The following is a 27,782-nucleotide window of genomic DNA, read 5'->3' as shown; positions in this document are numbered from 1 at the left end:
CATTTAATATCAAATATTTAGCTATGAAACATAATTTAATATGAAAAAAATGGGAGAAAATAAGAAATGTTGTTATTTGTTTAGTTCTACATGACATTTTAACTGTCAATGTCATAATACTGTTTGCTTTTACTGCAATAAAATACACATATTTGTATTCAGCAAAGTCTCACGTGTAAAACAGTACCCCCTATGTACAGGTTGTATGGTGTTTTGGGAAGTTACAGGGTCAAATATAGCACGTTACATTTGAAATTGAAATTCGACAGATTGGTTACGTTGCCTTTGAGACTGTATAGTAGCCAGGGCCGGCCTTAGGGGTGTGCGAGCTGTGCGGCCGCACAGGGCGCCATTGAGCAGGGGGCGCCCTGCGGCCGCATAGCTCACACGGCAGGGGCGTATTAGCCGCGAGGCAAACAAGGCATTTGCCTTGGGCGGCATTTTCCAGGGGGCGGCAAAAAAAGCCGCCCCCAAATGCCCAAGGCAAATGTCTTGTTAGCCTCGCGGCTAACAGACATGCTGGGCGGTTGGGTGGTGCTGGCGGGCGGCTGGCGAGGGAGCACTTCATCTGAGCTGTCTGCTCAGCTCCCTCGCGCGCCGCAGAGTGAGGCTGGGAGCCGGAATATGACGTCATATTCCGGCTCCGCCTCCCAGCCTCACTCTGCGACGCGCGAGGGAGCTGAGCAGACAGCTCAGAGGAAGTGCTCCCTCGCCAGCCGCCCGCCAGCGCCGCCCTGCAGCCACTGGAGCACCAGGGAGGAAGAGACACCCCCCCCCAGCATTCCCAAAGGTAAATAAATGTAAAAAAAATTGTTAATGTGGGTGAGTGTGTGTGTCTGTGTCTGTGAGTGTGTGTGCCTGTGAGTGTGTGTGTGTGTGTGTGGCTGTCTGCCTGTGTGTGTGTGACTGTTTGCCTATGTGTGTGTGTGTGTGTGGCTGTCTGCGTGTGTGTGTGGCTGTCTGCTTGTGTGTGGCTGTATGCGTGTGTGTGTGTGGCTGTATGCGTGTGTGTGTGTGGCTGTCTGCGTGTGTGTGTGTGGCTGTCTGCGTGTGTGTGTGTGTGGCTGTCTGTGTGTGTGTGTGTGTGTGGCTGTCTGCGTGTGTGTGTGTGTGTGGCTGTCTGCGTGTGTGTGTGTGGCTGTCTGTGTGTGTGTGTGTGTGGCTGTCTGCGTGTGTGTGGTTGTCTGCGTGTGTGTGTGTGTGTGGCTGTCTGCCAGTGTGTGTGTGTGGCTGTCTGCGTGTGTGTGTGTGTAGCTGTCTGCCAGTGTGTGTGACTTTATGCCAGTGTGTGTGTGTGACTTTCTGTGTGTGGCTGTCTGCCAGTGTGTGTGTGTGACTTTCTGTGTGCGGCTGTCTGCCTGTGTGTGTGTGGCTGTCTGCCAGTGTGTGTTTGACTGTTTGTCTGTGTGTGTGACTGTGTGTTTGGCTGTTTGCCTCTGTGTGTTTGTGTGTGTGTGTGACTGTCTGCCTGTGTGTGTGTGTGTGTTTGTGTGTGTGACTGCCTATGTGTGACTGTCTGGGCAGACTAGATGGGCCGAATGGTTCTTATCTGCTGTCACATTCTATGTCTGTGTGTGTGTGGCTGTCTGTGTATGACTGCCTGAGTGTGTTTGTGTGTGTGTATGGCTGTCTGCCTGTGTGTGTGTGTGTGACAGGGTGTTTGGGAAGGGGGAAGGAGTGGGGGGGGGCGCTGTGAAGATTTTTCGCACAGGGCGCCCAAATGCCTAAGGCCGGCCCTGATAGTAGCCCAGGAATTAACTTTACACCCATAATGGCATACCATCTGCAATAGTAGACAACCCAAGGTATTGCAAATGGGGTATGTCCAGTCTTTTATTTAGTAGCCATTTGGTCACAAACACTGGCCAAAGTTAGCGTTAGTATTTGTTTGTGTGTGAAAAATGCAAACAATGCCAATTTTGGCCAGTGTTTGTGACTAAGTGTAGCCACTAAAAAAGACTGGACATACCCCATTTGCAATACATTGGGTTGTCTACTATTGCAAATTGTATGCCATTATAGGGGTAATTTTCATTCTTGGGCTACCATAGGGTCTCAAAGGCAACGTAACCAATCTGGCAAATTTTAATGTGAAAAAAATGAAACACAAGCCTTATATCTAACGCTGTAACTTTTGAAAACACCATAAAACCTGTACATGAGGGATACTGTTGTACTCAGGAGACTTCGCTGAAGAAAGTATCACAGCAATAATATCGTCTGTGTAAGTGCTGTTTGTGCGTGAAAAATGCAAAACAGTCACTTGTACTGGCGATATCATCGTTGTAATACATTTTAATGTTTTTAAATACTAATATTTGTGTTCAGCGAAGCCTGAACAGTACCCCCCCTGTACAGGTTTTATGGTGTCTTGGAAAGTTATAGGGTTAAATATAGTGCTAGCATATTACATTCCCTATACTTTCAGCATGGGTTGTCAGCCAGGTCCCGCTAATTGTAATTAATTAAGATACCCAATTATTTTTATTTATATATAGGTATATATATATATATATATATATATATATATATATATAGGTATATATATAGGTATATATATAGGTATATATATATATATATATATATATATATATATATATATATATATATATATATATATATATATATAGGTATATATATATATAGGTATATATATATATATATATATATATATATATATATATATATATATATACTCATAAATGAAAAAATCAAAGTGTACAAAAATCAATCGACGTTTCGACCCTGCCGGGTCTTTTTCAAGATCTTGAAAAAGACCCGGCAGGGTCGAAACGTCGATTGATTTTTGTACACTTTTGATGACCAAATAAAGCACCAATTTGTCCACTAATTCGAAGACCTGTGAGTGCATTTTGATTTTTTCATTTATGTATATATATTTGACGCCAGCAATTTGCACCCAGGCATATGTGAAATAATTAATTATTTTTGGAGGAGAGTGCCAAGCTTCCATTTGTTTATATATATATATATATATATATATATATATATATATATATATATATATATATATAGTGATATATACGTATATATTTATGTATATAGATATATATATTATTTTGTTCAAGGTGTATTTTGATATAAATATATATATATATATATATATATATATATCACAATACAGTTAGAACGAAATAACACACATCTATATATTTTTGTAATTTTTTTCCTGGGTAACACTTTTCCTGGGTAACACATTTATATTCCCATGGTATATCACAACATTTCATTTTACAAGTCATACGCCAGCAAGCCTTAAAAACATTACTGGTACAGGCTACAAAGTCTATTTCTTTCCAACAGTCCACACTCATCATACTACTCCCTTTTACCCGTTTCAGGCTGTCCAGCCTAAATATATTTGCACCACACGGTTTTTCATGTGAGATGTTCATACTACCAGGTACGTACACCTGCTCATATGGTATTCTACCATACATTTCATTTCTCCCCCCTAGGTTAGAGTACTGGCAATAGGGTCATAGGCTTCACAATAGGTATTTACCCCTTCTTGGCAGTCGCCATCAGTTAGTGGTCCCACGAGGCCAACACCCCGCCTCAATGTTTCAGAGGCAAACACCCATCGGGCCACACGGTAGCTAGCCGCCTCGCATGTTGCATAGAGAGGGCCTCACCTGTCACTCCCTTCCCCTGTTTTCTGTCTTACAGTCACCGAGAGGCCTAAAACTCCTGCCACTATGACGAGTGGCCTCAAATCCCCTTGCGCCAACGCATAGATAGAGCCTCTCAAGCCGCTTGGCAATTAGTAGGGCCTCACCTGTCACCAAACAAGTATAATGTTTCGCCATCCGGCTTAGCTAGTCTGCCAGTACAATTTGGTGGTCTTCATACACTAATTCATTGTTTTGTTTGTAGTATGTCTCAGGAAGGGGTAGAGGATTTCTCCCTGCCTAGCACCCCGGCTAGAGCTATCACTCCCCCACAAGGAGGAGAGCTAGCTAGTCCAGCATCGATCAGATCCTGGACGATCCCTCGTATAACTACGGAATTGAGGAGACGGCAAATCCCCTACCCCGCTACAGCAAGGAAAGCAGAACTTTTTCAAACTGCTACGTACCTCAACTAACAACATGGGTGCCGGGGAAGGACCTAGCCAGTTTAACCCAGGAGACATACATTCAATGTTGTCTTCACTCATGGCGTCCATGAGAAAAGTCAACTCCAGGCTGGAGAAACTTGAGTCGGTCACCACAGCCCTTACGCTAGCAGGGCCACCCGCTGCTGCTTCACAAGCACCAGCCGACTTGCCATTAGTTGCTCCAGCCATCACCCTGGATGACTAGGAAGTTAGCCCTGCTCATATGATCCCTGAGCACATAAAAAGGGATATCCTGGAAGGTAAAGACGTCAACCCGGCTTCCCTGCTGATTGCCTCCCAGGATATTGTGGAAAATAAGACTTATGCTTACGATGATGTGTCTGTTGTTGTCAGATCTAGGGATGCCCGCCTAAACAGAAAACTGACTATCCCTGAGTTTGTACTGGCTTTTGGTATTTACCGGGATGTCATCTGTGCGGTCTATCCCAACAGAAGAGAGGAGTTTGATCTTTATATGCACAAGCTGGTAGACCTGGGCAACAAATATGGTGGTTCAGCCTTTTATGACTACCATAGGTCTTTTTCTGCAAAAGTGTCTGGAGCCTTCTCGCAGTATGGAACAAGATCCAACTGGGGAAGGATTGATACCGTCATATTTTGCAGACACTTTGCAGGTCTAAGAACACCGGCTTGTGCATACTGCTCATCTACAGCCCATACGACAAATTGCTGTCCCAACACGGCGGACAAACATGCCTCCACGCAAGGAGCTAGTTCCTCTGGTGTTCCAGAGAAATTGTCAAGAGACAAACTGGGACGCCCAATCAAGTTTTCTGGGCAAGTCCCAGATATGTAATAATTTCAATGTTGGGTCTTGTAATTATAGTGGATGTGGATTATTGCATATCTGTTTAAAATGTTTTAGGGCACATGCAAAAACCATGTGTCCAAATAAAATGTATTCCAAGCCTTACCTAACGTCCATTAATATGCCGGTATTTACTGCATTTATGTCTCAGCACCTGTCTAGACACCTAGTAGACTTTCTTATCTCTGGTTTAACAGAAGGCTTCCACACAGGTATTCTACACATACCACCCGGGCACTGGAATGCCCTAATCTACAATCCGCACAACACAACCCCACAGCGGTTGACACTCTCATAGCCCAAGAAGTGGCTGAGGGTTTCGTATTGGGGCCTTTCAAAACTCCTCCATTCATAGAATGGCGCACTAACCCCATTGGTATTGTCACAGGGAAATATTCCCTTAAAACAGAGACTCATCATTGACTTGTCTGCACCACACTCATCGGCCAACCCCAGTCTTAACTCCCTCATACCCTCCGAGGAATTCTCCCTGCAATACACCACCGTAGATCACGCCTTTACAGCTATCATACAAGCAGGGGTTGGAGCCTGGCTTAGTAAGACCGATATTACTAATGCCTTTAAATTACTGCCAATCCATCGCACACTGTTGCACCTGCATGGCATCAAGTGGTCTGGGAACTACTAGTTTTTTTTTTCTCCCGTTTAACTTTTGGGTCCAAAAGTAGCCCAGCTATTTTCAACACATTTGCCGAAGCATTGTGCTGGTTACTATTGAACATAGCCAGATGCCCTACAGTATTACATTGCCTGGACGATTTCCTACTGGTCGAGGAGAATACTTCCCATCCTAGTAGTCTCAAAGCTACCACCAAGCTATTTGAGCAACTAGGTGTACCTATCTCCCCTAAGAAAACAGAGGGGCCAGACACGATTATCACTTTTCTGGGTATTCAATTAGACTCAGCCACAATGCAAGTGAGCCTACCACATGACAAGATAGAGAACATTCTTACTTACATCAACAGCTACTTTCAGCTCGGTACTTGCAACCGCAAAGAGCTACAGTCCCTGCTGGGATCACTAAATTTTGCTATGCGTATCATACCTCAAGGCCGCTTCTTTAAATCACGACTATTGCATCTTTTTCCACGTTTCCTACATGACACACACAGGTTGTCCTTAGATACCCAAGCTACAGCAGATCTAAACATGTGGAAGAGATTTTGACCACTTGGAATGGTAAAAGTATGTTCCTCCCTCAATTGACTGACTCATCTCCTACCATTTGGTCAGATGCGGCATCTACCACAGGTTTTGCAGCAACATTTGTTATGACATCTTTTTGGGGTTTTGCTTCTTTTTTGCCACCTTAAACTTAAAATGTCATATAACACCATCAAACTCTATCTCACTGGCATTCAACACCATATGCTAATCTTACACCCAAATAACAATAGTTTCATGGCCTCTCACCAGATTAAGACCATACTCAGAGGCATTCAGAAATCTGAACCCACACATACATCACAGAGGCTTCCCATAGATAACCATATCTTCAAAGCATTGTCTAACCTGCTTGATTTAAAACCGTTTGACACCAATACAAATTATATCATCAAAGCAGCAATATACATAGCTTTCTATGGATTTTAAGACCTAGAGAGTTCACTACAACCACCACAACACAATCTACTCCTATCCTCCTCTATTCCCACTTAACAAAACACATGGATCATTACATCCTGACTTTACCTCACTCCAAAACCAGTCAGCACATACCAGTAAACATTCCGTACTATCCCACACACAACAGGTGGTGTCCCATCAGGGTTCTTGATGCATACATACAGCATCATAATTTACTACCATCACAACCATTACTACAATTACAAGGTTCAGTACTCACCATTACAACCTTCATGACCTACGTTAGGTCCTTGCTCACTCAACTGGGCCTCAACGCAGCTAACTACTCAGGGCACTCCTTTCGCAAAGGAGCAGCATCCACAGCCTCCAGTGTCAACATTCCAATTCATGTTATAAAAACACTGGGGCGCTGGAAGTCATCCGCTTACTCATGGTACATACCGAACCCAGTACAAGAATTAAGGGATGCTTTCAAAAACATGTCTGGTTGATAAATGTATCTGTATTGGTTGTCTGTAATAAATTTGATTACTTAATTTTTGCCCTCTTCGTTCTCAGGCCTACCTCATCGTCGGTTCCGGCACACCACAACCGACTTGCCCTTTTTACTATCCTACATTTAATTATGGTATTTCACACTGTACTATCATAAGCACCTAACACAAGTATTAAGGCAATGTTGCCTGAATTTGTGGGAGGTGCTGGTTTCCACTCCTAGCCTACTTAAGGCACACCCCTTACCTTGCTCCTTACCGTTCGAGGTCAGCGTTGAATGACCCTCCCACCACACCACATTTTAACATTTATTTCCTTTCTATTTTCTTTTTCCTGGGTAGGCCCTCTTCTTTCTCAGGCCTACCTCATTGTCGGTTCCGGCACACCTCAACCGACTTGCCCTTTTTACTATCCTACATTTAATTATGGTATTTCACACTGTACTATCATAAGCACCTAACACAAATATATATAATCTAATATATATATATTATTATTATTATTATTATTTGTTTGCACTTATTTTATTTTATTTCCAGTCAGCAGCAGGGGGACTACCTGTCATTACAGGCAGTCCCCCTGCTGGCAATGCAGCAGGCAGCTAACCCGGCCATGTGATTGTGAGGTCCTCACAAGGCCGGGGCGGGGGGGGGGGGGGGGGTGCTGCAGGAGGTCCCTGGGATCGGGGTAAGTAAAAAAAAAAACCAGAGGGCGTACTATTACGCCCTGCGGCGTTTAGAGCCGCTTAGAATAGGGCGTAACAGTACGCCCTCCGGTTTTAAGGGGTTAAAGATAATTTTTTTTTTTGTTGTTTTTGTTTTTTTTTTATCCATATTTCGTAAACATGGTATGTGTTATGGTAGTCAAAGAAAAATGTATTTACATGCGTTGAAAAAGGGTGCTACACTTTTTATGAGAACCATAGTTTTCATTGACTACAAATAATTCACTTTCTTTCACATCTCACACATTCAAATATTCGCAAATAACTTTTTCGTAATGACACACGTCAATGTTTATTCACTAAAGGTGGTTTGTTGGGAACTTCAAAGTAAACTAAAAATTAATTTCAAACATTAGTCAAAAAAAATCTCCAAATTAGCGGTGTTTTCAATTTTATATAAACTTGATATTCAGTTTGAATTCAATTCCTGATAACAGAAACTTCTGTAGATTGTATGGCGCAAAAAGAATGGTAGATCTGATAAATGCAGCAACCAACAAAACCAATCCTGGTAATAAGATATGGACACAATAAATGTCTGCATTTAAGTATAATGCCCAAATGCAGTAAATACAGTTAAAGAAACACTATAGTCACAAAAACAACTTTAGCTTAATGAAGCAGTTTTTGTGTATAGATTGGACTGGGAAAGAACACCCCAGATCTTACCAAAATTTGATACCAAAATTTCCATTGTTGCAAGTATATGCACTTGTCACTTTTGTTTGGTCACAAATATCACTTTTTGCACCAATAATTAATACTAATACACCTAGTCTGCACCTAGGTCAGTAACACGGATGCTGATTGTTACTCTGTAGATAGTTCACACTTTAGTGAAAAACCCTGCCACTGTTAAAATTCAATAAACAAAAGTATATTGTGAATAATTTCTCTTCATTTGACCTTTCATAATCGAGCACTTTTGATTAAAAAAATATTAGCGTAACATTTATCTTAAACAGGGGATGCATAGCTATCATTTAAAAATATCATAACATAGCAGTTTCATGTATAGATTGCTTTGCAGAAAAACTTAAAAATCTAAAATATGTAAATGTACATAATTTATTATTTTTCACTTATCCATTCATCCTTTATAACATATTTGGGAAATGGCACAGCGGGAAATTCACACAATGTATGAAATGTTATTATAACCACAAAAATGCAATTTTCTCACATACAGTAGATGTGACAAAAATATATAAATAAAAATGTTCAAAAACCTAATTGTAGGTATTTGTAGTGACCCGACATTTACTAGCAGTACAACTTTCTGATAATGGCAACATAATGCAAAATAAATGTCTGCATTTAAGTGTAATGCCCACATGCAGTAAATACAGTTAAAGAAACACTACAGTCACAAACCAACTTTAGCTTAATGAAGCAGTTTTCGTGTATTGATCATGCCTCTGAAGTTTCACTGCTCAATTCTCTGTCATTTAGGAGTTAAATCACCCTTGTTTCTGTTTATGCACCCCTAGCCAGACCTCCCCTGGCTGTGACTGACACAGCTTGCATGAAAACAAAATGGTTCAATTTTCAATCAGATGTAACTTACTTTAAAAGTTTTTATCACCTGATATGTAAATTGAACTTTAATCACACAGAAGGCCCCTGTAGGGTCTAGCAAACCATTAACAGAGCAGGAGATATTAAAAATTAAACAGAATTTGCAATAAAGGAAGTGTAAACATAAGATGACTCTTTACAGGAAGTGTTTAGGAAGGCTGGGTAAGTCAGATGCAGGGAGGCGTGACTATGGCTGCACAAACAAAGGGAATTAACTTCTAAATGGCAGAATATTCAGCAGTGAGACTTCAAAGACATGATCTATACACCACAACTGCTACATTAAGCTACAGTTGATTTGGTGACTATAGTGCCCCTTTAGTATATATATTTCTAAAATGAAAAAGATGTAAAAAACATATAAAATTCAAAAGCAAAAAGAAAAAATGAGAACTGAAATAAAGAAAAACAATCCCACTTAGTGGGTGTAGTCCAATCTCGTTCCCAACAATATACCTCCAATTTGTAAGTGTCACATATAGAAAGAGGGAGAGGGAAAAGGGGAGGGGGGGGGGTTCTGTTTAAGCCTTTATTAGAGTATATTAAAAAATTAGTTAATTAGCAACTAGTTTCCCAGTAGTGAAGCCTAAAAGGTGGGTAAATTAAGTATACTTACCGTATTAGGTTCGTATAGCAACAGGTATATCCAGGGTACAAATACCTGGGTAGGTAGTGAGAGGGGGGGGGGGGGGAACAATGCAGGAAGGGGAGAGAGAGGACAAAGGGGAGGGTATCAATATACCAAAAATATAGAGAGGTGCCTGGTAGCAGTAAGAGTAGTTCAGGGAGTCACTATACAAGGGGCCCAGTGGTGCACATAAACTGAAAAAGTATGGAGCATATGTGTGTAGGGAAATACACTTGGTATTCCCTGGTATTCCTGCATGTAACTTGTGCAGGTATATTGCTCTGGTATCAGGGACCGGCTAATGTTACAGAGCCGTAACCCTTTGTTCACATGAGTGCCGCACCACAGTCCTCGAATTGCCCTGGACTAACTGTCAAAGCTCACAACAGTGAGACAGAAATTAAACTGCTACTTCAAGGTAGCCTCAACCTTTCCCTATCTCCCCATACACGTAACAGCCCCAAAATCCTAAATGGGGGTATTCCCCATCCCCTTGGCAAATAGTTGCACGAACACAAAAGGAAAAATAAATTAAATTAACAAACCACCAAAACGAAAAAGGTAGGTAAATCAAAGCGGGAAACTGAAAATAAATTGCATCGGCTCAAAATTAGCTCGACGCGCGTTTCGGCGTTTAAATGCGCCTTTGTCAAGAGCTGAGCAGGGACTGAGCTGATTGCCGTTTATGTAGGGTGAACGGACCTCCCATTACGGGACAGCCACCAATCTGCGTGCAGAGGCTGTTCCCGGAGACCACGAGGGACTCGCGGGCTCCTCCCACCTAATGCCGTCCAATCCGAGGCGAAGGGGAGTGGTCACCCTTTGTGTGCCACTTCTAAGAGAACTTAACCCATTGTAAGTGGATCGTGAGAGCCTCAGTTTACATATTTGTTGTATGGGGAAACTGGTGTATGTAAATAAACTATCAGTGTGGTTGTGCTGATCTCCCCAGACAAGATATAGATCTATATATATGCATGGTAGGCTAAAATGTCGAAGGTAGAATCTTATTTCTTTTTTCATGTAAAGCTCCTTTTTCCTCAAAAAACGGGTTATTAATACCTGTAACGGGTTAACGGGTTGTTAATATCCGTACACATCGTTCCATCATTCAAAAATAACCTGTAATAGTCTAAGTGGTCTGACTATATGTATTTTATACAACAAGTCTGACAGACCGAGAGAGGGGGAGATATATACATCATATTGAGATTTGAATTAATAGCCTAGTGTATTAACAGTGAAGAATTGTGTGAACATTGTATTCCCTAGTAGTAAATAAAAAAAAAATGTGTGAACATTGTATTCCCTAATAGTAAATAAATATGTTCCCTAATAGTAAATAAATATGTTTTTATATTTTATTCGATTTTGTTGCGCTTTTGTTTTATTTATTTTTATTTATTAATTTCATACTATTGTTTTTATTTACATATATATTTGTGGACTCTCAAAAAAAGAAGAAGGAATTCTCAAGCTGTGGGAATAGGGGGCCCAGGGGCAAAAATCAGTCATCAGTACTGAACAAAGAAAAGGAGGGGAAAAGGGGGGGGGGGGTTTAAGTGTTTTATGTGTACATAGATTCACACGAATACTCTATATATTCATTCATTAGACGGGTATTCTGCAATACACAGAGAGAAGAACAGAGAATATACATAGAAAATAGGGTATCTATTTCAAATAGATATAGATAAAAATACAAATGCATCACTTTAACAAGGTATTATATCCTCATTGTAAACATACAGTTAGAGATGGAGGGGTATTAGATACCAGGTAAAGTGTGTGCAGTTAATGTATAAGGTTCGTTTAGATAGCAGGGGGACATGTATTATATAATGTATTATATTGGGGCTATCATTCAGATGAAAGGGGAGAATGAAAAGCCCTCATTGAGACCCTTCGGATTGAGGGTCTTCAATTTGTGGATCCACCTGCATTCCTTTTGACGCAGGATTCTGTCAAAATCCCCCCGTCTCTGATCTCGTTTAACCAGTTCTAGCCCGCAGAACCGTATATCCCTGGATAGGCCCCCATGTTTTTCTTTAAGGTGTCTAGAGATGGGTGTCTCCATTCGGTTTTTAGTGCACCTCGCATGTTCTTTTATGCGCTCCTTAAAAGCTCGAAAGGTCTTCCCCACATACATTAGTTTGCAACTGCATGTGAGGAGATAAATCACACCCATGGAGTTGCAATTAAAGAAATGTTTGATTGTGAAGGACTGCTTTCCCTCACTATCCTGGACTGTCTTGGAGTTCCTCAGAATAAACTTACAGGTCACACACCTACCACATTTGTATGTGCAGGTTGGGATCGTACCACTAAGCCATGTGGGTTGAGGGTTTCGTTTGGCTACAAAGTGGCTAGGGACCAAAATGTCACGTAGGTTTTTCCCTCTTCGGGCTGTAATTGTGACCTGTGGAGGCAATACTGTTTTTAGGTGGGTGTCTTTAAGTAGGATGGGCCAAAATTTTTGGAGGGACCCTTTTACTTCATCCCACCCGGTATCGAATGTGCCAATCATTCTGATAGTTTTGTTCGGGATAGTAGTAGAGTCGGACGGTTCTGAAAGGAGATCCTCCCTCTTGGTGAGAAGGGCCCTTTTGTAAGCCTTTTTCAGGCATTTATTAGGGTATCCCTTCTCCTTAAATTGTAACCTCAAGAGTTTAGCTTTCAACTGGAAATCCTGTAGATCAGAGCAATTTCGTCGGAGCCTAAGGTATTGGCCGGTTGGGATTCCTTGTTTTAGAGCTCTGGGATGGTGACTCTCCCATTTCAGAAGGGAGTTGGATGCTGATGGCTTCCTAAATAAAGTTGTTTTAAGTGAGCCATCCTTACAAATTGAAATGGTTAGGTCCAGGAAATTTAGGGAGCTGCCACCAAATTCCGAAGTAAACCTAAGATTCTCCTCGTTATTGTTGAGGAGAGAGACAAATTGGTCAAATTCATTTCTGTCCCCTTGCCACACCAGGATAACATCATCGATGTATCTATACCAGGAAATGATCTTAGACATAAAAGGCGCTAATACATCACAAGTCTTAATTTGTTCCTCCCACCAGCCCAGGTGGAGGTTGGCATAAGATGGCGCACACGCCGTGCCCATGGCCGTCCCTCTCACCTGGTGGTAGAATTTGTTATGAAATAAGAAGAAATTATGTGATAGTATGAATCTCAGTAGTTTGATCGTAAAGTCAGTATGTGCCTGAAATTCAGTGCCTCTTTTGGTCAAGAAAAAGCGGGTGTGATCGGTTCCCCTTTGGTGCGGGATAGAAGAGTACAGGGCCTCCACATCCAAACTACATAGGTTAAATGTAGGTTGAATGTGAAGGTTCGAGATAGCAGGTGGATCCACAAATTGAAGACCCTCAATCCGAAGGGTCTCAATGAGGGCTTTTCATTCTCCCCTTTCATCTGAATGATAGCCCCAATATAATACATTATATAATACATGTCCCCCTGCTATCTAAACGAACCTTATACATTAACTGCACACACTTTACCTGGTATCTAATACCCCTCCATCTCTAACTGTATGTTTACAATGAGGATATAATACCTTGTTAAAGTGATGCATTTGTATTTTTATCTATATCTATTTGAAATAGATACCCTATTTTCTATGTATATTCTCTGTTCTTCTCTCTGTGTATTGCAGAATACCCGTCTAATGAATGAATATATAGAGTATTCGTGTGAATCTATGTACACATAAAACACTTAAACCCCCCCCCCCCCTTTTCCCCTCCTTTTCTTTGTTCAGTACTGATGACTGATTTTTGCCCCTGGGCCCCCTATTCCCACAGCTTGAGAATTCCTTCTTCTTTTTTTGAGAGTCCACAAATATATATGTAAATAAAAACAATAGTATGAAATTAATAAATAAAAATAAATAAAACAAAACCGCAACAAAATCGAATAAAATATAAAAACATATTTATTTACTATTAGGGAACATATTTATTTACTATTAGGGAATACAATGTTCACACATTTTTTTTTTTATTTACTACTAGGGAATACAATGTTCACACAATTCTTCACTGTTAATACACTAGGCTATTAATTCAAATCTCAATATGATGTATATATCTCCCCCTCTCTCGGTCTGTCAGACTTGTTGTATAAAATACATATAGTCAGACCACTTAGACTATTACAGGTTATTTTTGAATGATGGAACGATGTGTACGGATATTAACAACCCGTTAACCCGTTACAGGTATTAATAACCCGTTTTTTGAGGAAAAAGGAGCTTTACATGAAAAAAGAAATAAGATTCTACCTTCGACATTTTAGCCTACCATGCATATATATAGATCTATATCTTGTCTGAGGAGATCAGCACAACCACACTGATAGTTTATTTACATACACCAGTTTCCCCATACAACAAATATGTAAACTGAGGCTCTCACGATCCACTTACAATGGGTTAAGTTCTCTTAGAAGTGGCACACAAAGGGTGACCACTCCCCTTCGCCTCGGATTGGACGGCATTAGGTGGGAGGAGCCCGCGGGTCCCTCGTGGTCTCCGGGAACAGCCTCTGCACGCAGATTGGTGGCTGTCCCGTAATGGGAGGTCCGTTCACCCTACATAAACGGCAATCAGCTCAGTCCCTGCTCAGCTCTTGACAAAGGCGCATTTAAACGCCGAAACGCGCGTCGAGCTAATTTTGAGCCGATGCAATTTATTTTCAGTTTCCCGCTTTGATTTACCTACCTTTTTCGTTTTGGTGGTTTGTTAATTTAATTTATTTTTCCTTTTGTGTTCGTGCAACTATTTGCCAAGGGGATGGGGAATACCCCCATTTAGGATTTTGGGGCTGTTACGTGTATGGGGAGATAGGGAATGGTTGAGGCTACCTTGAAGTAGCAGTTTAATTTCTGTCTCACTGTTGTGAGCTTTGACAGTTAGTCCAGGGCAATTCGAGGACTGTGGTGCGGCACTCATGTGAACAAAGGGTTAGCCGGTCCCTGATACCAGAGCAATATACCTGCACAAGTTACATGCAGGAATACCAGGGAATACAAGTGTATTTCCCTACACACATATGCTCCATACTTTTTCAGTTTATGTGCACCACTGGGCCCCTTGTATAGTGACTCCCTGAACTACTCTTACTGCTACCAGGCACCTCTCTATATTTTTGGTATATTGATACCCTCCCCTTTGTCCTCTCTCTCCCCTTCCTGCATTGTTTCCCCCCCCCCCCCCCCCTCTCACTACCTACCCAGGTATTTGTACCCTGGATATACCTGTTGCTATACGAACCTAATACGGTAATTATACTTAATTTACCCACCTTTTAGGCTTCACTACTGGGAAACTAGTTGCTAATTAACTAATTTTTTTAATATACTCTAATAAAGGCTTAAACAGAACCCCCCCCCCCCCCCTCCCCTTTTCCCTCTCCCTCTTTCTATATGTGACACTTACAAATTGGAGGTATATTGTTGGGAACGAGATTGGACTACACCCACTAAGTGGGATTGTTTTTCTTTATTTCAGTTCTCATTTTTTCTTTTTGCTTTTGACTGTACCTGGGGTTAAGCCCCTTATATACTTCCGGTAACCTACTCGGAGCGTGTGAGGCTAGTTAGTCTACTCTCACTCCCTCCTTCTCCTGTTCTAACATATAAAATTCGTATCTTGTAATACCTTTTTTTATTGGGCTTACAGAATTTAGAATTAATGACAATGAGAATTACAAGGAGAACCTCCCTTTCTCAAGTCTAAAGCTTTAGAAAAAAATCCCCTTTAGGTGAAATGCTTTGGATGTATTATCTTTGTTTTAAATAAAACTAGTTTTTTACCTTACCTGGACCTTCCTTATTTTATCCCTGAAATTTTTATCTGGAGGAGTCACGCTTTCTACCTCCTTGGTGGGGAGAATACTACATATGCTACACAGGATTGAGCAAAAGCTATTTTTTTGCTCTGCTTTTGTGAGTTTACCTCCTTTTATTTATTTTTTATCCACTATTTTTCTATTTTTATGTATTTGGTGAATATCTGTGACACTGCAATTTGGAGGGAAATACCCGTGAATGCTCGACACTCTAACTGATGCTTGACCCTAACCTACCATCTACAAGAACCAAGTTGAGCAACATATTCACAGTCAAGGATCATACTGACCAGGCACATATATCTGGAGCAGAACATAAGCTCCATCAAATTACAAGTGTCATTTTTCTTATTATACCTCACCACCTAAAGAATATACTACACTATATTCTGTTTTCTGTCTTCATATTTTCCGTACTGACTCACCACCATACGAGTTTGAGGAAACCCAGAAAGCGCTTCTTCCCTGTACCCTTTCATGATATATATATTTGTGGTCGGGAACCCAGGCCATGTTTGGCATTTGTACCAACTACCTAAGGAAAATTTGGTTGAAGTGTGCCGGAACTGATGGTGACGTTTGGCATTTAAACCAAGAGGCCTACCAGGAAATAAGATAAAAGAGTTAAAGGGTGATGAGGGTAAGGTTTGTCCAGGAGAACAGTAACCTCTGATAACTAGCTGTAGACTACCTGGATATTAATAATAGAAGCAAAAACAACAAAAGGATCACCGCTGAGTAACCAAACAGAAATAAAATATAGTGAATAAGTGTTACAAAACTGTTATTAACCCGGATTACATTGACTATTTTATGACACTATGACTTCGGTACTTGAATGCTGCATCCTTTTCTCCTTTGGATTATATATACCCCGGTTCACCAAACGAACAACCGACCACCCGGCTCCTGGCGTGTGCCACCACTTAACCCCGGTCATCTCTCCAACTACTGAACGGTCGACCACCCGGCTGAGAGCGTGTGCCATCAATTGATCACCCAGGGAGTTGCTGTTTGCGGTTAACCGCAGGCTAATTGATGACCCCAGTATATATCCATTCGTGCCTTATCTACCGATGGTTAAACTACCAAAAGAGGCACGAACGGGGACCACCTTCAATCTGGCGTGTGGCATCAATTAGAATGTAGAACGTTGCGGTTAACCGCAGGCTAAGTGCCCCTTCACGGAGGGCTAACTTCGTATACCGAACAGCGATCACATCCAGGCAGAGAGCGGGGATTCGGGCACAACTCTGGCCGTTATTAGTTCCACGAGTTGACGCCGAGGTCCCGCTGCCTATTGTTGCACCTAAAAACATGGCCGCCATTTTCAGTCTGCGACCCAAATACACGAACAGACTTTCTTTCGACAGAATACAGCAACGGGTTCGTGGGTTTGAGTCGCTATTCGGTGGATTAGTGCACACGGACTGGAGCTATAAAATGAGTGGTGAAAGTACCGAAGTATCTATGAAACTGTTAGAGTTATGTATTTTTAATGTGTTTTCTGTGTGTAAAATAAACGTGGGTTTTGGGCGCTTGGAGATAATTGTATTACTGTAACCGTTGGATTCATTATCTCCAAGCTGGGCGGTATCAAATTCAAGTGATACATTGTATTCTCATTGGTTGATGCCTTGTGTTATCCCTGTATCCCATCAGGTCCAGAGGGGGCTGCACCTGAGATTTTATATAAATACCGAGCCCTGTGTGCCATTAAAATCAGTTCTTGTTTGACCTGCAAATCGCAGCCTTGACTCGTTTTGTGGGGAAAAAGTATACTAGCTGTAAAATAGCTAGTGGGATTGTTCTACACTTACAGGATCCTTCTGGATATTGAGGCAAAGCGGCTTCTCTCTCTCTCTAAACTGGGATCCAGACTTTCCAAGCAGTCCCGCTTCCAGCTAGCCTGGGAGTAACCGTAACAATAAGGTAGCACACCTAAAATTATCAGGGCTCATAGACCCCAAGATAGAAAAACAAAGACAATAAAAACAGGAATCGGTTGTGCCTAAAAAATTTAGATATTTAAAGCAGAAAAAGTAAGTTATAATACATCGCAATAAAAAGTCTAAGTGTAAATAGTAACAAATTGTAAAAATAGCTTAAATAAAATTCCAAACTTTGAGGTACAGCAACACACGTCTTAGGAATTCATTTCTTGCAGAGATAGGGGAATCAAAGGTGACTTTGGATCCATTTCCACATAAAAAGAAGAGCAGAGAAAAGTATAATCTTTAGTGAGGTCCTCTTTGGAAATGGTATATAGTATATTATCAAATAAAAGTAGCCAATCTTCCTTTAATAAGACAATAAAGTTTAAAATAAACTACAGTGGGGGTCGGGGCCTGCCTGGCATGCTCATCGGTCACGTGCTGGAGAGGATCCTGCAGAATCTGGCCTTGTTTGCAGAAATTCAGGGATTGCTGCTACCATCTATGCTGTTTGAACTCACTAAGTGTGAGGGTAGTTGTTGGTGCTACTGTGGACTCTGAGAGTTTTGAGGCCCATATGGGTGTTCTGAAACTTTGGAGCCTGTGGCCTACTTGGAAGAGGAGCGAGGGAGAGGGCCGCTGCCCTGCTCATAAGCCTGGCTGTCATACAACACTCCTCACTGGCCCAGAGGTTATCCATTGAACCACTGCCATAAGCCTGGGTGGAGCATCATATCTAGGACCTCCATTGTTGGTCCCCAAATGGTGCCAGAACCAAGGACACAGGTTGGAGGCTCATGTTGTGCCTGGGGCTGGAGGAGTGGCACCCACCGGACTCACCTTCATGCCGGGACTCTGATATTAACATACCCAAGCAGGAGGAGGGAATGGGCTGATCCCTGAGAATTCAGCGGACTTACCTGCACACCACTACACCAGTCTCCTGGAGCTGAGCCTGAAGGCTGCTTGCATTTACCTGCTTTCATATATTTTATGTTTTGTACATCTCTTGTTACTCGACTCTCATCTCTTCCATCTTTAAGACTCTCTCGCAGTACATATGCCTCTACCAGCTACTAGTATTCTGTTGTCAAGCCTAGAACTGTGGTGACTTGTTGCTTATTATACCACTCTTCAGCTTTCTGTCATGTTGATCTTTAGCATGCACTTAGTTTTGTATAGAAAGGTTTACCTTGCATATTTATTACATAACTTAAAAAATGAGGCAGACATATTATGGAGTATACACTCTTGTGTGTGTATATATATATATATATATATATATATATATATATATATATATATACACACACATGTTGATGTGCTTCAATGCTTATGCGACTGTGCTACTGTAAACATGTGACTTTCTGTTTTAACTCCTGAATGTACATACTATTCTTTATCATTGCCTCAATAAAATAAGAGATTGACAAAAATATTTTTTGCCAACACAGGGCTTCATCAAGTGGTTACCAGAGGTATTATGAGACAAATTATACTATATAATTCCATTACATATTTTTGGAATGGATGGACATAAATAGTACATTTTCTTTAAATGCAACTTTAAAATATTTTAGCTGACTAAGAACATCAGTATATGTATAGAATTACAACTTTATAATTCTATATGTGGTACCAATGCGTTTTCTGTTTTTAAAAAATCCAATTAATTTTTTTTTAAAAATGCTATTTTCTTAAATTTTACATACACTTACGGAAAAAATTTTGTTACTTTTTTGAAGGATTTCTCAGTTAGATTGTAAAACACTGACTGAACTTTTGACTATCTGCTAATTAATCATGACTTATAAAACTGTTTATTTGCAGGTTGTGTTACATTTCATCAGCTTTCCTTATCAAAGGACATAAGGTTTTTTGCAATGGTGCTACATATCTCTTTTTTCTTGATTCGCACTATCCAATCAGAACTTCCTAATCTCATTCATCAAACTGCTCTCATCACTGCCTACATCCTCTCAGACCTCCACATCATGGCTGGTCTGTTTGGAACTTTATCTGAAGGCTTATCTTCCATGGTAAAATAAATAAACTATAAAGCAACACTAATGTCTAAGACTTCAGATGTCTTGACTGGTTCCATTTGTTATGTGTTTAACCTCTTATGTGTGTATATGTCAAAAACAGCTGAAACCATTAGGATATCTCAATCCACCACACCGTGATTCCAATTTACAGCAATTCCTATAAAGTATCATATAAAGAAAAAAAACAAAACAGTCTAAATAATATCAAAGAATATGCGCTGGCTTGGCATTTTTTTTATATTATTTGGTATTTTGGTCTAAGCTTGATTGGTCTTCCTCTGCCATACTCAACAAAGAACACACTTCTAAATTTTCATCTAAAATTGCCAAGGATTGTTGAATTGTTTTGGTAATGGCAATAAACAGAATCTTTGAAATTGTGCATTGAAATAAAATTTAAATAAACGAAAGATAAACATGTGTGATATTAATTCTGATCTGGCCATATTAACTTGGTTGCAGAATGTTTATGGAACAACAAAAAAGTGAAAGAGTTTCAAGTAAAAACAGAAAACATGTCCCATTAGCCAGGGCCGGACTGGGGATACAAAGCAGCCCTGGAAAAAAATCTATGCCAGCCCCATAAGTCATTGTGTCATATATTGTAATATGTAAGGCTATATCTTGCCCTTTCCACCCCAGATGATTGAGTAATATATAAACACCCCCCACACACACACACACATATATATATATATACAGGGAGTGCAGAATTATTAGGCAAGTTGTATTTTTGAGGATTAATTTTATTATTGAACAACAACCATGTTCTCAATGAACCCAAAAAAGCTGAATATTTTTGGAAGTAGTTTTTAGTTTGTTTTTAGTTTTAGCTATTTTAGGGGGATATCTGTGTGTGCAGGTGACTATTACTGAGCATAATTATTAGGCAACTTAACAAAAAACAAATATATACCCATTTCAATTATTTATTTTTACCAGTGAAACCAATATAACATCTCAACATTCACAAATATACATTTCTGACATTCAAAAACAAAACAAAAACAAATCAGTGACCAATATAGCCACCTTTCTTTGCAAGGACACTCAAAAGCCTGCCATCCATGGATTCTGTCAGTGTTTTGATCTGTTCACCATCAACATTGCGTGCAGAAGCAACCACAGCCTCCCAGACACTGTTCAGAGAGGTGTACTGTTTTCCCTCCTTGTAAATCTCACATTTGATGATGGACCACAGGTTCTCAATGGGGTTCAGATCAGGTGAACAAGGAGGCCATGTCATTAGATTTTCTTCTTTTATACCCTTTCTTGCCAGCCACGCTGTGGAGTACTTGGACGCGTGTGATGGAGCATTGTCCTGCATGAAAATCATGTTTTTCTTGAAGGATGCAGACTTCTTCCTGTACCACTGCTTGAAGAAGGTGTCTTCCAGAAACTGGCAGTAGGACTGGGAGTTGAGCTTGACTCCATCCTCAACCCGAAAAGGCCCCACAAGCTCATCTTTGATGATACCAGCCCAAACCAGTACTCCACCTCCACCTTGCTGGCGTCTGAGTCGGACTGGAGCTCTCTGCCCTTTACCAATACAGCCACAGGCCCATCCATCTGGCCCATCAAGACTCACTCTCATTTCATCAGTCCATAAAACCTTAGAAAAATCAGTCTTGAGATATTTCTTGGCCCAGTCTTGACGTTTCAGCTTGTGTGTCTTGTTCAATGGTGGTCGTCTTTCAGCCTTTCTAACCTTGGCCATGTCTCTGAGTATTGCACACCTTGTGCTTTTGGGCACTCCAGTGATGTTGCAGCTCTGAGATATGGCCAAACTGGTGGCAATTGGCATCTTGGCAGCTGCACGCTTGACTTTTCTCAGTTCATGGGCAGTTATTTTGCGCCTTGGTTATTCCACACGCTTCTTGCGACCCTGTTGACTATTTTGAATGAAGCGCTTGATTGTTCGATGATCACGCTTCAGAAGCTTGGCAATTTTAAGAGTGCTGCATCCCTCTGCAAGATATCTCACTATTTTTGACTTTTCTGAGCCTGTCAAGTCCTTCTTTTGACCCATTTTGCCAAAGGAAAGGAAGTTGCCTAATAATTATGCACACCTGATATAGGGTGTTGATGTCATTAGACCACACCCCTTCTCATTACAGAGATGCACATCACCTAATATGCTTAATTGGTAGTAGGCTTTCAAGCCTATACAGCTTGGAGTAAGACAACATGCATAAAGAGGATGATGTGGTCAAAATACTAATTTGCCTAATAATTCTGCACTCCCTGTATATATACACACACATATATATATATATATATATATATATATATATATATATATATATATACATATGAACATATATACAACATAAATATATATTTATTTTTATAATATAAAATATATTGGCCCTTTCAGAGTAAAACATTCAATTAAACAGTAAGCATACTCACATGCAGACACAGACAATCTCACTGACACATACAAGCTCATTGATACACAACCGCATAGACAAACAGTCTCACTGATATATATAAGCTCACTGACATAAAAACACAAGCTCACAGATGCACACACATAGGCTTACTGACAGACAATCTCATTGACACACACTGACAAGCTTATTGGTATACACACAAACGTAGTACAGACAAACTCTGGCATGTACAAGTTTTCTACAGACAAGCTCACTGTCATACACACACATGCTCACTACAGAAAACCTCACTTATACACACATGCTTCCTACAGACACGCCTACTGACACACACAAGCTCACTACAGACAAGCTCACTGTCAAACAAATGCTCACTACAGACAAGTTCGCAGACACACACATGCTCCATACAGAAAAGCTCACTGACACACACATGCTTCCTGCAGAAACGTTTGTAATGAACATGGTCTAGATATTCTGTGGCCAACCTTTACTTTTTCCAGCGAACAAGTCTTTGGCATAATGTGTCACCTACAATGGAACAGATATGATGATATGCTGCTAAAACCTCGCTTTAGATGGATCTGGTTATATATTCAGTCAGGGCTGGACTGGGAAGAAATTCGGCCCAGGAAGTTTTAATTACAGCGGCCCACTAGAAAGGGGAGGGGGCCAGATTGGGTGTGTTTTGTCATCACCAATGACAAGCACGCCCCATCACAAAGTGAGCATGTTGGTTTAATGCTCTTCCAGGGCAGACCATGTGCAGAGAAAAAGACCCTGTATTTGTTCGGCACAGCACAAGCAAATTTAATAACATGCTTGCACTGTGTTTGCTTGAAATTTGTCTCTGGTGTCTCCATAGATTTGATACCAATTGGATACCGGTGCAGTGTGTGTGTGTGTGTGTGTGTGTGAGGGTGCTATGAGTGTCAGGGGTGCAGTGTGTGTGTGTGTGTGTGTGTGTGTGTAAGTGAGGGTGCTGTGAGTAACGGGGGGTGCAGTCTGTGTGTGTGAGTGAGGGTGCTGTGAGTGTCAGGGGTGCAGGGTGTGTGTGAGTGTGAGTGTGTGTGAGGGTGCTGTAAGTGTCAGGGGTGCAGTGTGTGAGAGTATGGGCGCTGTGAGTGTCAGGGGTGCAGGGTGTGTGTGTGCGTGAGTCAGTGAGTGAGGGTGCTGTGAGTGTGAAGGGTGTGGTGCAGTCTGTGTGTGTGAGTGAGGGTGCTGTGAGTGTCAGGGGTGCAGGGTGTGTGTGAGTGAGGGTGCTGTGAGTGTCAGGGGTGCAGTGTGTGTGTGAGTGAGTGTGCTGTTAGTGTCAGGGGTGCAGTTTGTGTGTGTGAGTGAGGGTGCTGTGAGTGTCAGGGGTGCAGGGTGTGTGTGTGTGTGTGTGTGTGAGTGAGGGTGCTGTGAGTGTCAGGGGTTCAGGGTGTGTGTGTGTGTGTGTGTGAGTGTGCTGTGAGTGTCAGGGGTGCAGTGTGTGTGTGTGAGTGATGGTGCTGTGAGTGTCAGGGGTGCAGTGTGTGTGTGTGTGTGTGTGTGTGTGAGGGTGCTGTGAGTAACAGAGGTGCAGTGTGTGTGTGTGAGTGAATGAGTGTGCTGTGAGTGCCAGGGGTGCAGTGTGTGTGTGTGGCGGTGCTGTGAGTGTCAGGGGTGCAGTGTCTGTGTGTGTGTGTGTGAGTGAGGGTGCTGTGAGTGTCAGGGGTGCAGTGTGTGTGTGTGTGTGTGTGTGAGGGTGCTTTGAGTGTCAGGGGTGCATTGTGTGTGTGAGTGTGCTGTGATTGTCAGGGGTGCAGGATGTGTGTGTGAGTGAGTGTGCTGTGAGTGTCAGGGGTGCAGTGTGTGTGTGTGTTTGTGTGTGTGAGGGTGCTGTGAGTGTCAGAGGTACAGTGTGTGTGTGTGTGTGAGTGAGGATGCTGTAAGTGTCAGGGGTGCAGGGTGTGTGTGTGTGAGGGTGCTGTGAGTGACTATATCCGCCCTTTCTTCTTACCTTCAGCCTGGGAGGGGGGATCGTGCTGCTGCCATCCATCCCTGGTGGTCCTAGTGGTAAGTGAACCTGTGGGGCTAGAGTTCACTCTCACAAGCTCACTCACTAGCAGGTGTACACACGTTCACACACAAGCTCACTCAATAGCAGGCACACACACACACACGCACAAGCTCACTCACTAGCAGGTGTACACACGTTCACACACAAGCTCATTCACTAGGAGGCACACACACACACAGCTTAATGTAATGGTTCTGGTGTCTATAGCCTGTCCCTGCATGCTGTTCAATGTTAACACTGACTTTTCAGAAAAAAATGCAGTGTTTACATTGCTACCTAGTGACACCTCTAGTGAAAGTCACTCAGATGGTCACTAGAGGTGCTTCCTGTGTCAGTGCTGCACAGTGTGCAACACCTACATTCAGCGCCTCCACGCTCTGCATGGAGGCGCTGAACGTTCCCCATAGAGATTTGGGAAATAGTGATCACAATATGGTAATTATTTTAATAAACTCAAAAAAGGAAAAGCATGTGGGGTATACTAAAACGTATAATTTAAAAAAATCTAATTTCAATAAGATTAGGGCAGCTCTACAACATATCGACTGGCATAAACATAAAAAAACACTGGATAAATGGAAACTATTCAAACAAGTATTAGAAAGGTACATTTCTCAGTATGTACCATTGGGTAATAAATATAAAAGAAACAAATTGAAACCAATGTGGCTTAGTAGAGAAGTAAAACCATAGAATAAAAATAAGAAAAGGGCATTTAAAGCATTTAAATCGGACAAATCAGAGGCATCCTATATAAGATATAAGGAAGCCAATAATGATTGCAAAAAGGCAATTTTATGTCAGGACAGGAGGCTTCATATTGCTTTACCTTCTTTACTGAAAACCTCCAGCAGCAAAGAAACAGTTAACAAAACTTTTCAAAACAACCAATCAGAACAAACAGGCATCAGTATAAAACCACTGGAACAGTCCCTCCCATTTCCTCTTTCTTTGCTGCTGCCTCCAGGTGAGCACTCACCAACTCAGAGTTGTCTCTGCTCTGGGTTGTATTTTCTTGCATATACTTTATTACTTGGTATTTTTTGCACTGTTTAGTTATTGTGTTCCCACCTGACTAATTGGGCTGCCTAGGTGGCCCCTTCTGTCCCACCTCGGGGTCCTGAGTGTGGGGGTTCTTGTTTCTCCTGCCTGCCCTTTGCTCTGGGCTCCCCCTGGGGCTCTCCTCTGACCATCCGCCTTGCGGTTCGGTCCGGCGGTTCCCTCCCGTTTTTTTCCGCCTCTCCCTTCCACCCCCCTCTCCCTACACTTGTCTGCGGTCTCCGACCCACGTCTCCTCAAGCATCCTCGCTCGGCGGAGTGGACTCCCCCGGACCACATCGCAGAATTCCTCCGCTACTGGCTACGTCGCCCATTGGATAAAGAGGTCAGGGCGAAGCTCTGCCCAACGCTGCCAGACAAGGTGGCCAACACACCTGACTTTGACCCGGTTTTCGCAACCTTTCTGAATAGGTCGGGGAAGGACCCCAGCAAAGGCCTGGAGCAGGGCTTGCGCTCCACCCAAGACAAGCTCCTCGACATCAGCGGCCCGCTGACTCAGATTTTCCTCATGGCCGATGACACCCTACAAGGCGGACCGGCGGTTGACGCATACCTCCTCCGCGAGTGGGCACAGAGAGAAATTTGCCTCCTGGGGAATGCCAATGTGGCGATGAACTCGGAACGCCGTAAAGCGGCACTTTATAAACTGGACGGGAAATTGTCCGACCTAGCCCCCAAAGAACTGGGCCCGGAGGCCAAAGGCCTATTGTTCGGTGACGCCTTCATGAAGGAACTGAACCGGCACGTGTCTATCTACACGTCTCTGAATAAGGCGCAACAATCCCTCCGCAGAGTTTTCCGTGCTGGGGATCGTTTTTCCTCCAGGGCTGGTCGGCAAAGGGGCCGCGCCACCAGCAGAGCTGCCTTCATGGGCAACAGGCCCCGCATCTCGGAGTCCTTCTCCTCCTCCTCCTCCCGGTACCAGTACCGCCCTTTGTTCTCCCGAGGATCAGCCAGAGGCCGGGGAGCCTCCTCTACACGGGCAAGATACGCCTCAGGTAAGAGTCTAACCTTATTTACCACACTTACCCATTGCGGGCAGACTGTCTCACTTTTCTCCTCAGTGGGGGGCCATCACGGGAGACCCGTGGGTTCTGCAAACCGTGTCCGGCTTCAGGATCGACTTCGTGTCAACCCCGGTCCAGACCTCTGCCCCACGGCCTATCCGTATGGACAGAGAGGCGTCCGCTCTGGTCCATTCGGAGATTCGCGCCCTGATGGGCAAGGGAGCGGTGGAGAGGGCGTCGGGCCCGCCTCGCTTCCTGAGCAATATCTTCCTGGTAAGGAAGAAATCAGGGGACTTCCGCCCTGTAATCAACCTACGCGCCCTCAATGGATATGTCGTCTACCGACATTTCAAGATGGAAGGCATCCACCTCCTCAGGGATCTGCTTCGCGAGAACGACTGGTTCACGCGCTTAGACCTGAAGGACGCGTACCTCACGGTTCCCGTCCATCAGGAGGACAGGTGTTTTCTCCAGTTCATCTGGCAGAAGCGCGTTTGGCAGTTCACGTGCCTCCCATTCGGCCTCAGCTCGGCTCCATGGTGTTTCACCAAGCTGCTGAAACCGGTCATGTCGACGCTGAGGGCCAGGGGGATCAGATCGATCGTCTATCTGGACGATATCCTGTTGATGGCACAAGATCCCGACATCCTGCGCAAGCAGACGGCTTTCACTACCCGCCTGCTCCAGGACTTAGGTTTCGTCATCAATGAGGAGAAGTCAGAACTGACCCCCTCTCAATCGGTCCAGTTCCTCGGGTTCGTTGTGGACTCGGTTCAGACACTACTCCGCCTCCCAGTATCCAAGGTGGCTGCCATCAGGAAGGACATCAGACGCCTACTGCGCAATCTGAGGATCACCCTGCGGGACCTGGCCAGGACGATAGGGCTACTCTCGTCCTCCATTCAGGCCATCTTCCCGGGCCCCCTGCATTATCAGGCCCTCCAACGCCTGAAGGCTCGTTACCTTCGGTCGTCCACCTCCTACGGCCAGATTGTGTCGCTGTCGGACGAAGCCCACCTGGAACTGCACTGGTGGCTTCGACACATGCAGGCGTGGAACGGCAGGGCAATCTTCGGGAACAAACCGGACTTCGTCCTGGAATCGGACGCCATCTGCCTAGGCTGGGGCGCTACTTGCGATGGCGTGGCGACAGGGGGTCTCTGGACCCCGGACGAAAGAGCTCTCCACATCAACTGCCTGGAGCTGATTGCGGGGATGTTCGCCATTCGCAGCTTCACCAAAGGGATGAGTCATTGCTCCCTTCTTCTTCGCATGGACAACGTCTCAGCTGTCCGATTCATAAATCGGCTGGGAGGTTCCCGATCCAAACTGCTGTCAGATCTCACGAAGGATCTGTACCAATATTGTCTGGACAGAAAGTTGTCGATCGTCGCAGAATACCTTCCGGGACAAGACAACCTCGTTGCGGACTGGTTCTCCCGCCACTGGAGGGA

The sequence above is a fragment of the Pelobates fuscus genome, chromosome 12 (genome assembly GCF_036172605.1).
Source record: "Pelobates fuscus isolate aPelFus1 chromosome 12, aPelFus1.pri, whole genome shotgun sequence".
Classification (NCBI taxonomy): Eukaryota; Metazoa; Chordata; class Amphibia; order Anura; family Pelobatidae; genus Pelobates; species Pelobates fuscus.
Note: the sequence above shows the minus strand (reverse complement) of the source record.